This window comes from Stenella coeruleoalba (assembly GCF_951394435.1).
Source record: "Stenella coeruleoalba genome assembly, chromosome: 3".
In the NCBI taxonomy this organism is placed as follows: domain Eukaryota; kingdom Metazoa; phylum Chordata; class Mammalia; order Artiodactyla; family Delphinidae; genus Stenella; species Stenella coeruleoalba.
In genome coordinates this window covers 151,037,289-151,049,854 of record NC_137148.1, presented here as the reverse complement: position 1 = coordinate 151,049,854, position 12,566 = coordinate 151,037,289, and the positions used below count along the sequence as shown (strand labels likewise).

The 12,566-nt window shown below is 37.8% G+C and overlaps 2 protein-coding genes and 1 pseudogene across 19 annotated transcripts in view; 1 reads left to right on the top strand and 2 right to left on the bottom strand.

Moving 5' to 3' along the window:
* LOC307183208 (uncharacterized protein) overlaps positions 1–12,566 on the top strand; it is a 466,052-nt gene that overhangs the window by 299,779 nt on the left and 153,707 nt on the right. The window lies entirely within an intron of this gene.
* LOC307183206 (metabotropic glutamate receptor 7-like) overlaps positions 1–12,566 on the bottom strand; it is a 582,198-nt gene that overhangs the window by 536,523 nt on the left and 33,109 nt on the right. For 4 of the 17 annotated variants that reach the window (XM_079915393.1, XM_079915378.1, XM_079915383.1 and 1 more), the window contains one exon: positions 10,636–10,721. The exons of 12 other annotated variants lie outside the window; for them this stretch is intronic. The gene's annotated coding sequence lies outside the window, so the exon portion shown is untranslated. Of the gene's footprint in view, positions 1–7,148; positions 9,907–10,635; positions 10,722–12,566 lie in introns of those variants that run through there. One more of the 17 variants, XM_079915382.1, reaches the window with a different exon arrangement.
* LOC307184908 (ferritin light chain-like) overlaps positions 1–12,566 on the bottom strand; it is a 110,197-nt pseudogene that overhangs the window by 72,256 nt on the left and 25,375 nt on the right. The window lies entirely within an intron of this gene.

Below are 12,566 nucleotides of genomic sequence, written 5' to 3'. Positions count from 1 at the left end.
TTAATTCCAATCCTCTCCATTTCTCATTGCTGATTTACTCTATACTCACCAGAAATTATTTTTCATAGGACTTCCTGATGACCATGTCAGTCTAGAATTATCCATAGTACCTCTATGTCTATCTCTTCCTCCAATTCAACTTCCCAGTAGGGGACCTGGCATTACCCCTCTGTGTAGATACAACCATGGAGGATCAGGTCCTAACGAGATCGTATCTAGAAGGGCCCTGTTCTGCAAGGTTTATGGTTTATTTTGCTATACCTTGGATTCATATGTTGGTTTAAAATAAAGTGACATGATTTTTGAAGGTTGAAGCTGAGTGGCTGAACCAAATTTCTATAATCAAGGTAACATATATTTTCCCCCTGAGTCTGTACTAGGTCATTTCTTAAAAATTATTTTTCTATCCTATGAATCTATATGTTTACATAAGCATTAGCTATTATTCCCAACGTCTATGTTATGGACGGAAAATAGGATTCTTCTCGTGTCCCAACTCAAATCAAACAGTAAAGCACTGTTTACATTATACAAGGTTTACATTGCACAGGACTGTTTATATTCTACAAGGATCCTGAGGTCACGTCTAGACCCAATGGGAAAAAATGTCATAATAGATTAGTAAGGACTGTAATGAAGATGGAAGGGAAAAGTGGTGGCATATGTGCTAGGCATTTATTTCCCCAACTGAGGTCATTTCCTTGTCATGTATCACAATGCTACTGTAGTTGCTCATGTGCTGCAATCCACTGCCCACCCATCCACCCATCTAACATTTTTGAGGACTTAACCTGTGCCAAGGACTCTACTCTCTGCCTGAAATGCAAGTGAAAAATACAACCCAGGTCTTTCCTGAAAGAGCACATAAAGGAAGACTGATCTCTGAATAGTAAGTGACACAAGATAATGGCTGAATGGGTGGTTTCTTTTATCGTGCACTTGCAGGATAGAAAGCAGAGAGAAAAATAGCTCCAAAGAGTTGAACAGTTATATTATCATTGATTTTCGAGTGACTACCAATTAAAGGGCATGCTTAGCAGCTAGAAATGAGGACCTCATTAGATGACTACAAGAGCCAGACACTTTCAAAACTTTCCCCTAAACTCGCAGTTCCATTTTCATTTCATGAAGAGACAGCTTGGGAAGTCAGAGGTCACGCTCTTGTGTGTCCACAACAGGGATGATTTAAGGCACTGGTAAGCTCCTGCTGAGCTGCCACCTAAGGTCATACGACTGTGAATCATGGCGGGATATAATGACTTGGGCAACATTCTTTCCTGCAAATACGTACAAGATGGATGATGAATAGTATTGAAGTATAATATATGGTGCCGATCATGAATTTAAATTCCCTCAGAAATGGAGGAGAAACAATTAGCAAAGGGCATTCTTGACTTCGTTGAGCAGCAATGCCTCTCTGACTCCTGAGACACTCATTTTCAGCAGTCAGGCCACAAGATGTGTCTTCAATTTCTGCAAAATCTAGTTCTAGCTAGATTTGGGAACTCATGGGAATACGATCTTAATGGATGTCTCATGTTTCTCATGCAGTGTGGCTGTGGAAGTTTATGGGATGGAGTCAACAAAAAAGACAGGTCCTTTTTTACAGCATTCTTTATATCTGTTCAATCTTGTCACTACCATCGTGTCCTACTAAAAGGACGTTTCAGGGACTGTGTGAGGCCTGGTACAGTGTGTTTTTATAGTCAGAGTGGGTCAGCGCATGGAGAATCACATGAGAGAAAACAAGAGGATGAGGTGCTATTCCTGGCTCCGGCTTCACCTCAGAGAATGACCTTGGCAGAAGCACTTAACCTCACTTTGAATCTTTGAACCTCAGTTTTCTCATCTGTGAAATAAGGAAAGAACATCTGCCCCTTTGCTCCCTCTCAGGATTCTTGGAGGATTAAACAGATCAGGGCTATAACCTGAACTACGGTGAACCCATGAGGAAAAAAATTAGACATCACTTAACTATATAATATTCTTTTTAATCATTACTCATTTCCAAAGGTGAAGAAAACCTTGTTAAAAAAAATATGTAAGCTGATTGTTTTTCTGGAAACAAAATAAAGGCTCAACTAGCAACCCTGCATTAAAAAAGAGAACCTGAAATGCACATTCCAAATCTACTTCGAGACAGAAAGACCCCCAAATTCCTTCCAGTTTCCTAAGATTTTTCCACTATAATTTTTTTCGTTATTGTCTTCTTCATAAAACGTTAGTTATATTTTGGGGGTTTGCTATTGCACAGTTTAGCGTATATAAGGAAATCGTCTTTCCAATTCACTAATAAAAAAGGGAGTACAGGAGAGAAGAAGGAAGAGAGGGAAGGAGGAAGGAATAAACAGAGAACAAACCCACGTGGCTAAAAGAAACTGACCTGAGAAGACAAAACAATTCATAATTTAAAATACTATATAATACAAATGAAGTTAAAGATGTGTTTGCCCAGAAGAGGACTGACTTGAAGTAAACTGATATGATTTTCTGGATAACACCCTGTATTTCCCTGCTTTAGTGAAACAGTCAGTCATAGAAGAGCTCTATCTACAGGGAAATTATGAAAGAAATAATCTTCATTTCTCCATGATTCTTTAAAACCAAATTGGACTTTATTCCTTCTTATTTCTCTCTCAAACTCCACTCCTCGACATAGAAAATAGCATTCTGGAATGACTTAGAATTAGAGATCAGTCAATATTTCGTGATTTTAAGGTTCTTCATTAGGAACAATGTGAATTTGGGCCCAATAATCCTAATCCTAGCTTTTTCTTTAGTTCTATAGTTCTATTAGGCCATGTTGTTAGAGCACTGTTTACACTTATTGCCAATAGTCTCTGGATTGGAGGTCAAACTGTTACTTACCTTCTTCAGCATACCCTTCAATGATTAAATGCCCCCAAGGACTTTGAAGAATCATTTTCATCTTGTAAATATTTTTTGTTTTTTTTTTTTGGTTTTTTTTTTTTGCGGTACGCGGGCCTCTCACTGCCCTGGCCTCGGCTCTGGACGCGCAGGCTTAGCAGCCATGGCCCACGCGCCCAGCTGCTCCGCGGCACATGGGATCCTCCCGGACCGGGACACAAACCCGCGTCCCGTGCATCGGCAGGCGGACTCCCAACCACTGCGCCACCAGGGAAGCCCCATCTTGTAAATATTTTTTAATTGACATCTTAACTTTATAGTTGCTTCCCCTGTGAGGGAAAGAGACTAGGGTGATGGAGGCTTTTTGCTTCTTACTTTGTATTTTTTCAAGTACTTATTACTTTTTAAATTAAAATCAAGGAACCAGCACAAGAATGCTAGTAAGGTATAAGTGAGATGTAATGCTTGGTGTGCATAAGGGTTCAATAGTCCACTGTGAGAGTGCAGCCTGTTGAACAACCTCAGTGATAAGTGGGAACCACTTGTCCAAGACTATTTTATTTAGGATGCAATACTCATTTCTATCCCCTTCAATACATTTTAAGTACCCCAAGCTAGAATAATGGGGCTAGAGGTGCAAGAAGAATATTATACCAAACAGGGGCAATATAAAAAAACATTACAATCAAATTTTCCTTATTAAAAATATAAGTCAAAAACCTAAATACACTATTATTCCACAGAGTTTTAAGGTATATTAAAAACACTGTGATAGGATGTTTCAAAAATTATGGTACAATCCCCTTTGACACCCTCATTCCTGAGTCACCACTTCAGCAGGACTGGGCTTTGGCATACTCAACCCACATGATGAGACAATAGCAAAAGAGCTTGATGGCTCAGTTGCCGAGGACTAGCCCACTAGGTTCTGAAGACAAGTGGACCAGGTGCTCCCACTGTCCAAGCCAACCACCGAACCTGTGATTGAGGCTATCCCAGACCAGCTCTCACTCAGCTGATCCATCAGTTGACTAAAACTGCATGAAAGAGCCCACATAAAACCAAAAGTAAAACACTACCCAGATGAATCCAGTCCCAAATTGCCAAGTAATTGCTATTTTAAGCCACTAAGTTTTTTGTTGTTGTTTTGTTTTTTATATCTTTATGGGAGTATAATTTCTTTACAATGGTTTGTTAGTTTCTGCTTTATAATAAAGTGAATCAGTTATACATATACATATGTTCCCATATCTCTTCCCTCTTGTGTCTCCCTCCCTCCCACCCTCCCTATCCCACCCCTCTAGGTGGTCACAAAGCACCAAGCTGATCTCCCTAAGCCACTAAGCTTTGAGGTGGTTTGTAATACAGCAAAAGCTAATCTATACTATAATACGATTTGGTCAAGTGGGTTTATCCTTGAGAATGCAAGGTTGGTTCAGTATCAGCCAGTCAAATCATGTGATTCACTATATTAGTTAAATAAAAGGAGAAAATCATATCATCATTCTTTTTAGATAGAAGAGATAAAAAACATCCCATGAGGTTCAAAATCTATTGGGTAGGGTAAATTTTATAAAACTAGATCCAAATAATAACTATCTTTCCTTGATAAAGGCTATATACCAAAAATACATGGCACATGTATACACTAACAAAAATTATTATACTAGTAATTTTTTAAAAAAATTAGCATTTCCTTTAAGGAGAGAATTGAGATAAAGATTTCTAACATTACTGGTCTATTGGAACCGACCTTTTTGGAGCTGTGTATTGAGAGAAATAGAAAGAGAGAGAAGGTTTAGAAGAATACAGATAAAAATGTCATATTTATAGATTGTTTTGATTATGTATTTCATTGGAAACACAGGAAAATCAATAAGCTATTAAATCTAAGAAAAGAGCTCAACATAGGGGCTGGAAAAAAATTAATACACCAAAATCAATTGTGTTCCTCCATAGCATCAATATCTAGATACAATACAAGATGAATTTACCACAGTAACAAAACCTATAGAGAGTATGGGGTTTCACCTAATAAATTATGCAGAAAATCTTCATAATGAAAACTTTATTAGAGGACACATGAGTAAAAGAAATATATATCACAGGTATGGATGAGATGACTTACTATAATAATATAAATGTCCTTATATTAATCTATAAAATTAAATGCAACTGTAATAAAAGGCCAAGCTCTTTTTTTTTGAGGGACAGCATAAAAAAGTGATTCTAAAATGTATCTGGGGGACTTCCCTGGTGGTGCAGTGGTTGAGAATCCGCCTGCCAATGGAGGGAACATGGGTTCAATCCCTGGTCCAGGAAGATCCCACATACCACGGAGCAACTAAGCTGGTGCACCACAACTACTGAGCCTGCGCGCTAGAGCCTGGGAGCCACAACTACTGAGCCCGCGCGCCTAGAGCCTGTGCTCCGCAACAAGAGAAGCCACCGCAATGAGAAGCCTGAGCACCGCAACAAAGAGTAGACCCCGCTCGCTGCAACTAGAGAGAGCCTGAGTGTAGCAACGAAGACCCAGTGCAGCCAAAAATGAATAAATTAATTAATTTTTAAAAATGCAGATTAACAGCATGTGGTGACAAAGGATATGGCGAGAGATATTCCAGGTATTGCTGGTGAGGGGAAAATGGTACAGCTATTCTGGGGAGGAATCTGTGAAATAAGGCATATATATGACTTCTACCTCAGCTATTCCACGGCTGCACTGTTACTCTGCACTGTAACTCAAGGGGACATGTGGAAAGAGTGTATTAATGCTTTATGGTGGACATAAAGTGTTGAAAATAGCCTAAGTATGTATCACCAGGGTAATGGATAAGCAAAACATGGTATCAACATATGGTGGAATATTAGACAGTGGCCAGAAGCAATAATTTCTATGGAGCAACACAGACAAATTTTAAAACAATAATTTTGTGTAGAAAAAATAAAAGAATAGGATGTGATTCTTAGTCGATACTACTTTTGCAAAAATGAGAAAATACAAAACAATTCGGTATTTCAAATATATACATATGTTTAAAATAACTATGAAAGGTGAGTTGGGAAATTACATATTAAATGGCCCAAATGGTGCTATATAGGGGAAAATAAAGGAAATAAATCTGGCAGAGGAACGTCGGGGCCAAAACCAATCTTAAAAGTATTAGAAAATAGAGTGACCATACACACTGATGATAGAGTGACATGAACTGAGGCATATGGTCCCTTTTGAGTAAATGCCTTAAATACAAACTAAAAAAATAATGTCATAAGATTTACAAGCACTATAAAAATATTTAGCAGTATTGCAGTAGATAGTAGAAATATATAACCTTTCAACTTAAATAAAAACAAGACTGATGAAATATCATCTTTGTTCCCATGTCGTCCATGCTAAGGAAGAAATAATAAATCAGCTTTTAAGATAGAATTTTTTACAATGAGAGATAAAAAACAAACAAAAAGAAACCCTAACTGTTTATCCCATGAAGGGAGAAAAAAACAATTTGAAAAGTCAGAGTAGAACTCTCTAAGGACAATATTTAACATCAATTTTTGTAAAACAGAATTTTAAGAAGCTGGTTTTGAATTGTTTATAGAGTTTCTAATTAGCATGCTGAGGAAATATAGGGTCCATCTTAATCCAGAAGCAAATAAAAAGTTCTGACTCTTAAAATTCTAGGCTCTAGAGTAGGTGCGTGCTGGTGTGCTGGTGTGTATGTGTGTGTGTGTGCACATTTGCTGTGTGTTTTCAATAAACTCAAGAGTACATAAGGGTGTATGTTATTACATTGTAACAATTCTTGAGCAAGTCTAACTGAAGGTCAGTAGCAAACAAGTAGATGCCGCTTGGGTGGCCCCCCAAACTCTCAGGTAATGAGCAGATCTGGCTTGGCAATCATGTTCTGCTTTTAGACATAATGCATTTTTATGTTCTTGTTAGCATTGAAAGACTAACTTGAATATTCTGCAACTGATGAAATGGACAACAGAGCAGTAACCTAGAGTTTACATGTATTTGGGGCAGTAAAACTTTAGTTCTAGATTTAACTTGGATATTAGTCCTAATTTAACTTGGATTTTCTACAACGCATTTTTTCCCTATAAACTGGAGGTATATACCACCATAATCCTAAAAAACCTGTGACTTTGGGCTTCAGGGGTCTAAGCCTTCTCTCTAAGTGACTGAAAGGTACAACTGGATATTAGACCTGTCTAAAAATTGTCCTTTTCTGTCCTCACATACAAGGGTTCAGCTTGATTTTTGGATAGCTGTCAGTAAAAAAAAAAAAAAAAAAAAAAAAGTGCAAAGAGCTAATGCCTTTTGCTACAAGACAAAACAATTTCTCCTGGACATGCAGTAATAGGAGGCAATGCCATGTGTTGGAAGCATGCACATATTTTATGATAGATATTAATCTGAAGGTTAACAGCTAGGTGCTCTGGCTGAAGTAGTTTATTTCAAACATACATATAATGTTAACCCACTTTGTAACAAAGCCTTCAACATTTCATATGCAAATTCGTTTTTCTTTCTCGTTTAAGCCCAAGGAAATCCCTATAAATCTTGTCTCCAAAGAGAAAATATAAAGAATTCATAAGATTATGGAGTTCTTATCAATTGTATAAAAATCTAGAAATGTACGAACTAGACAAAAATGTAGACGTCTAAGAGAACGTCCAACAAATAGAAAAGTAGAGGACTGCACTGAGATTGCAATCCTGAGAAAAATACATTATTTCTAAATGAAAAAGTAAATGGAGATAGTATAAATTAAAGCCAGAAGAAAAATTTTAAACCTACAAAAATACGAGTCAATACAAAGTTAAAAACCCATGAATTTTACTATATACCCAAAGGCTTCACAACAGATCTCATGAATATCACAAATTAAAATAAAACAAACAAAAGCCAGAAATATTGTTTTCCCCAAATTGTACTACTACCTGCTTATTGCTTCAGTGGTAAGAAGAAAAATTATCTTCAAATAGTTAAATTATATACCTACTTATATTTTAACTCTTAGGTGGATCTTGTTATATAATATATATGATCTTTAAAGAAAACTTGTTGGTTGTTTATTTTGGCATCTCTTAGGAAATTCCTATTTAATTAGATAAATCTCCTTAGATAACTCTTAAATAAAAATAGATGCAAATATAGTATGTTTCATATCATTCATTTTAGACCTCTAAGAGTTGGAAAAGCTCAACCTGGAGAAGAAACTAGTTTTATTGAGGGAAGAAACTACTTTCCAGTTTAGAAGAGGAGGGATTATCCCATTTCTGTACAGGAAGCAATCAGGAAGATACAAAAAGAATGATCCTTGCCTAGTGCTAAGGCCAGAACTACTGTGCATATTGTACCAGATCTTGTAAAAACAGTCACTGTGCTGGCACTCACAGGCCTGGGTCATGGTGTGTTCAACAATAAAACTTTGTTCCAAAGGATGGAACTCCTTCGGGCCAAAAAGCTTTCACCTGCATTATTCCATCAACCTCACTGTTTTGTTATGGGAAATGTGTTTATTTTTTGAAATGACATTGAAATATATCCTTAAAAGAACACTTTAGGTCTCAACAAGATTCTCTTCTCTTTCAGCCAACACATTACCTTTTAGAAATCAACAGTCTACTTCTTTCTTTAAATCATCACATTTCAAAGCTGTAGCAGCTAATAAATGTTAATATAATTTTTCCAAAACTGCAATCTCCCTAAATTTCTATGCTGTCTTCTTTATCCTGTCTTTTCAAGGTAAAGGTATCTTTCCAGTTTTCTTAGCATTATCAGGATTATGGATTTTGTTCATTGTTAAAGTTCGTTATTTATGGACATAAGTTAATGTAAATGCAAAAATATCTCGTATTATTCACAAGCTGGCTGACTTAAATCACTCGCTCTTAAAGCAACTTTACTGCTCTCCAATCTGTTCAAATGCACGGAAATATAAATTCAGGATGATGCGGCTTTTCTGCAATGCTTTCTTTTCAGGCTGCAGTCTACATGACAGCGTTATACCTTATCCTTGCTGCTGTTGTTGTTCAATCTATAAAATCTCTCTTGAAGACCCCCAAAACAGCTTGTAATTTAAACTTTTACTTTTGGTGACTCACTGTTTTCAAACTGCCATCTCTGACCATATCCCCCTTCCAGGGGAATTTATGCAGACTCTTAACCCATAATTGCTTTACTCTTTACCTCTATTTCTGGGTTCTTAAATTAACTGTTACATCAGTGTTCTTCATTACTCAAATTATTTTTTCTTAAGAACTTTTCCTGGAAGTAAGTTCATGCTACTTTTGACAAGCAAACATTTGACCTCTGAAGGAATTCTTATGGAAATGGGTTTATATCCCAAATGCACCACCAAAAATCTTTGTGACCTTGCATAAACGTCCCTTACCATTTCAGGTGCTATCTTTGCTTGACTCCAAACTGAACTGATTAAAACTATGAGCATCTAGCTGTTATGCACTTTTGTCTCAGTTTGGTCAATGAAACTCTCAAAAATCCATCAGATTTTCATTATTTTTATCATTAGCCTGTTTGTGTAAAATAAGTTACCATTTATGGAGCCAGTGTTCTCCTTTATTCCGGCATCCAATCATTGTAAATATTTCTCATGGACACATTCTTAGAAGGGCCTATGAATAACCTGGCCTCTTACTGATTCTCCCTTTTGGAGTCTTACTAGCCAGACTTCCCCAATAACTTTCAGAGAGAGTTTTCCCCCTTTCCGGGTCTTCTTTTTGACTTCTATACGCCATAGAACTTTCAAAAGTCATCACACCAATACTAATATTACCACATACCCTCCAAAAAGCTCCAAGCTGTTTATGCCTATTCATTAAGTTAATACTTTATCAAAACTTGTCCAATTGAGTAGTTTTAGCACAGATATTTTACACAGTTTAGCACAGACATGCTCTGTTTAAGGCTGACAGATCCATTAGGAATTAACTTTCTGGTACATTTTCCCTCTGACATTTTCCTCACAACTGTGTTTCCTCATAACTGAGCCATCAGTTATCTCTTGTCTATAGAAAGGCAGATAAGAGAAAAGAAAGCTAAGTGAGAAAAGATATGTAAATAGACTAGCACAATATTGGACACATAGTAAGTATTCAATAAATGATAGCAAGTATTCTTACCCTTATCCTCACATTAGTTTATATGTATTAAAAACTGATTACTGGACTCAACTCTTACTTCCATTGCTCATTAGATCCTCACAGAAACCTTGGAGGAAGCGAGGTTTTATCCCCAATTTACAGGTTGGGAGACTGCAGCCTAGAGGGCTTAAGTACCTTAACTGAAGTCATATAGTCAAGAAATAAGCCTATATTTGTCACAATCACTTGCCCATGCTTTGACGTGACACCACCACCCATCATTTACCCAGCTTCACCAAGGTACTACTAAATTTTTTACTCTTATTCTCCTCTCTTTGCTTCATACTGCCATTGTCACCAGCCCAGTCAAATTCACTTTTAATTTTCCAATGTTAATGAAGGGAGTAGAAGGTGGAAATTGAGGTTAAAGGAGGAAACTTTAATGTTATTCAAGGATGACTTCATCTTAACTTCCAGCCTTCGTCTACCCATTCTCTGCTCCAGTCACACGCAGAGTATTTGCTATCTCTTCCATAAGTCTTGACTTTTCTTGTCTTTATGCCACTTTTCTTTTCTCCATTTGCAATGAATCTCCCTTTCCCTTGGTTCTTCACCATTTCTTACTCCATGCTCTCCATTAAAATTCAAACCTACCTTTAAAGCCCAACTCATATACCAGTTGTGTCCTGCAGTCGCCTGGATCTGCCAAGTCAGAACTAACCACTTGCTCCTCCGTGCTCCTGCAATGGCAATGATGTTAGAAGGGCGAGTGATTTTACAGCTCACTCACCACCTGCGGGAAATATGTCCTCTTTGCCCTTCCACATCCTTTCTCCACCCAACTCTATATGGATGGCTTGCATGGCCTATCTTAGTAAGTGTCCTTGCTCTAGCTACTGTTTGGTTCACCAATGAAGAGTACCAATAGAAGACTGTAGGGAATGAAGGAGGGGAGTGAAGTTAGGGTATTAATTCTTGCCAAATTGCATCCCCCAACTAACGTATAGTGCTTCTCCGTGGGGCATCACAGCATCTTTGGGGAGGACTCTCTCTCCAGCAAGGCTTCCTTTCTCTTTCATCTCCTATAAAGGTAGCCACACTTTTACTGAACCCAGGGCACTACACTATCTCTTGATTCTCTACATTGGGCTCAATTTATCCTTATTGATGTACCCCTGATTTCCTGCTGAGACCCTGTCTGATGAAATTCGTAACATGCTCTTCTAAGCTGTTAATTTTACAAACCACATTATTACACTTATTAGAAGAATGTCTTCAGGATGTGTCAGTAAGCTCTGACTGATGATAATGGTAAACAGCTAGAATTTATGGAACATAAAGTATGCTTTGGTTACTCTCTTGAGTACACCATGTGCATTATTCTAATTAATTAAAATCACTATTAGCTAAGCAAGGCACACAGATGCTAAGAGGTTCCCAGAAGTAACTTGCTCATGGTCACCCCAGTGTCTCAGTAGTGTTTAGGACTCAGATCTGTCCAAAGCCTAAACCTTAAGTTCTAGGTCTAAGCAGTGGCTCTCAAACTTGAGTATGCATCAGCATCACCAGGAGAGCTTGCTGAAACAGGCAGTGGGCCCCACCCCCAGAGTGTCCGAGTCTGTAGGTCTGGACCAGGGCCCAAGACTTTCACTTCTAAAAATTCCTACGTGCAGCTGATGTGCTGGTCTGGGTACCAGACTTTGAGAACCACTAGTCCAGGCATTTTAGGCCCAGAATTTCAGGTGTTAGAATAATTTTCTGGTGATAAATTGTCGAAAAAAAAAAAAAGCACTGCATTTTCCTGTTTGTAAGGAGGTAATACATTCAATCTTAAAGAGTCAATAATGGGGCTAAGTATTTAAGAAAGAAGAGTTATTCTCCAGGAAGATGGGAGGAGATGGACATTCTAAGGACAGGAATGCCCTTTCAGGAAACTTGCAAAGGGAAAAGAAAAATAACATAGTAAGATTCTGCTATCCAGTGTTCACAGAACATGAGTGGGATACCCTTGACTGGAAAATGGGAAGCCAACTTTTGCTCACCATATACATACCGTATTCAGTACAAATGTTTATTAAGAATCTCCAAAAGCTAGACACTAGGCATCAGGGCTACACTGATAGAGCAGATAAAGTGCCTGGCCTCAGGGAGCTTGTGCTTCAGATGATGTACCTCAGCTAGATAGACTGAATGATGGATACTATATTGGGTTCACACTTCGTCTCAAGAAAAACATATATCCATAGACGTGATCCAGGAGTCAAATGGCAAAAGACCTAGCCTCAAAGTGAGTGTTAATTTCATTAAATGGTAGGTAAAAATTATTTTATATGCCGAGATAGGCTCTGCTTAAAAGACACACTATTCCTCCAAACGTATTATACAAGCCAGCTTATGAACCTGTGACTTTTTCTAGGAGAAATGTTGCCTTCTTTCCCAAGAAGGGAGCAGTAGGGGTCGGGGTGGAAATAGTTTCATCATCAGAGGCACAGTCTCACTACTACTGCTCAGCTCCAATTCGCAACCTTCTGAATGGTTTCCAGACTAAGTAATTTAGCAAAGTGATGAAGAAAAAATGGCCCATT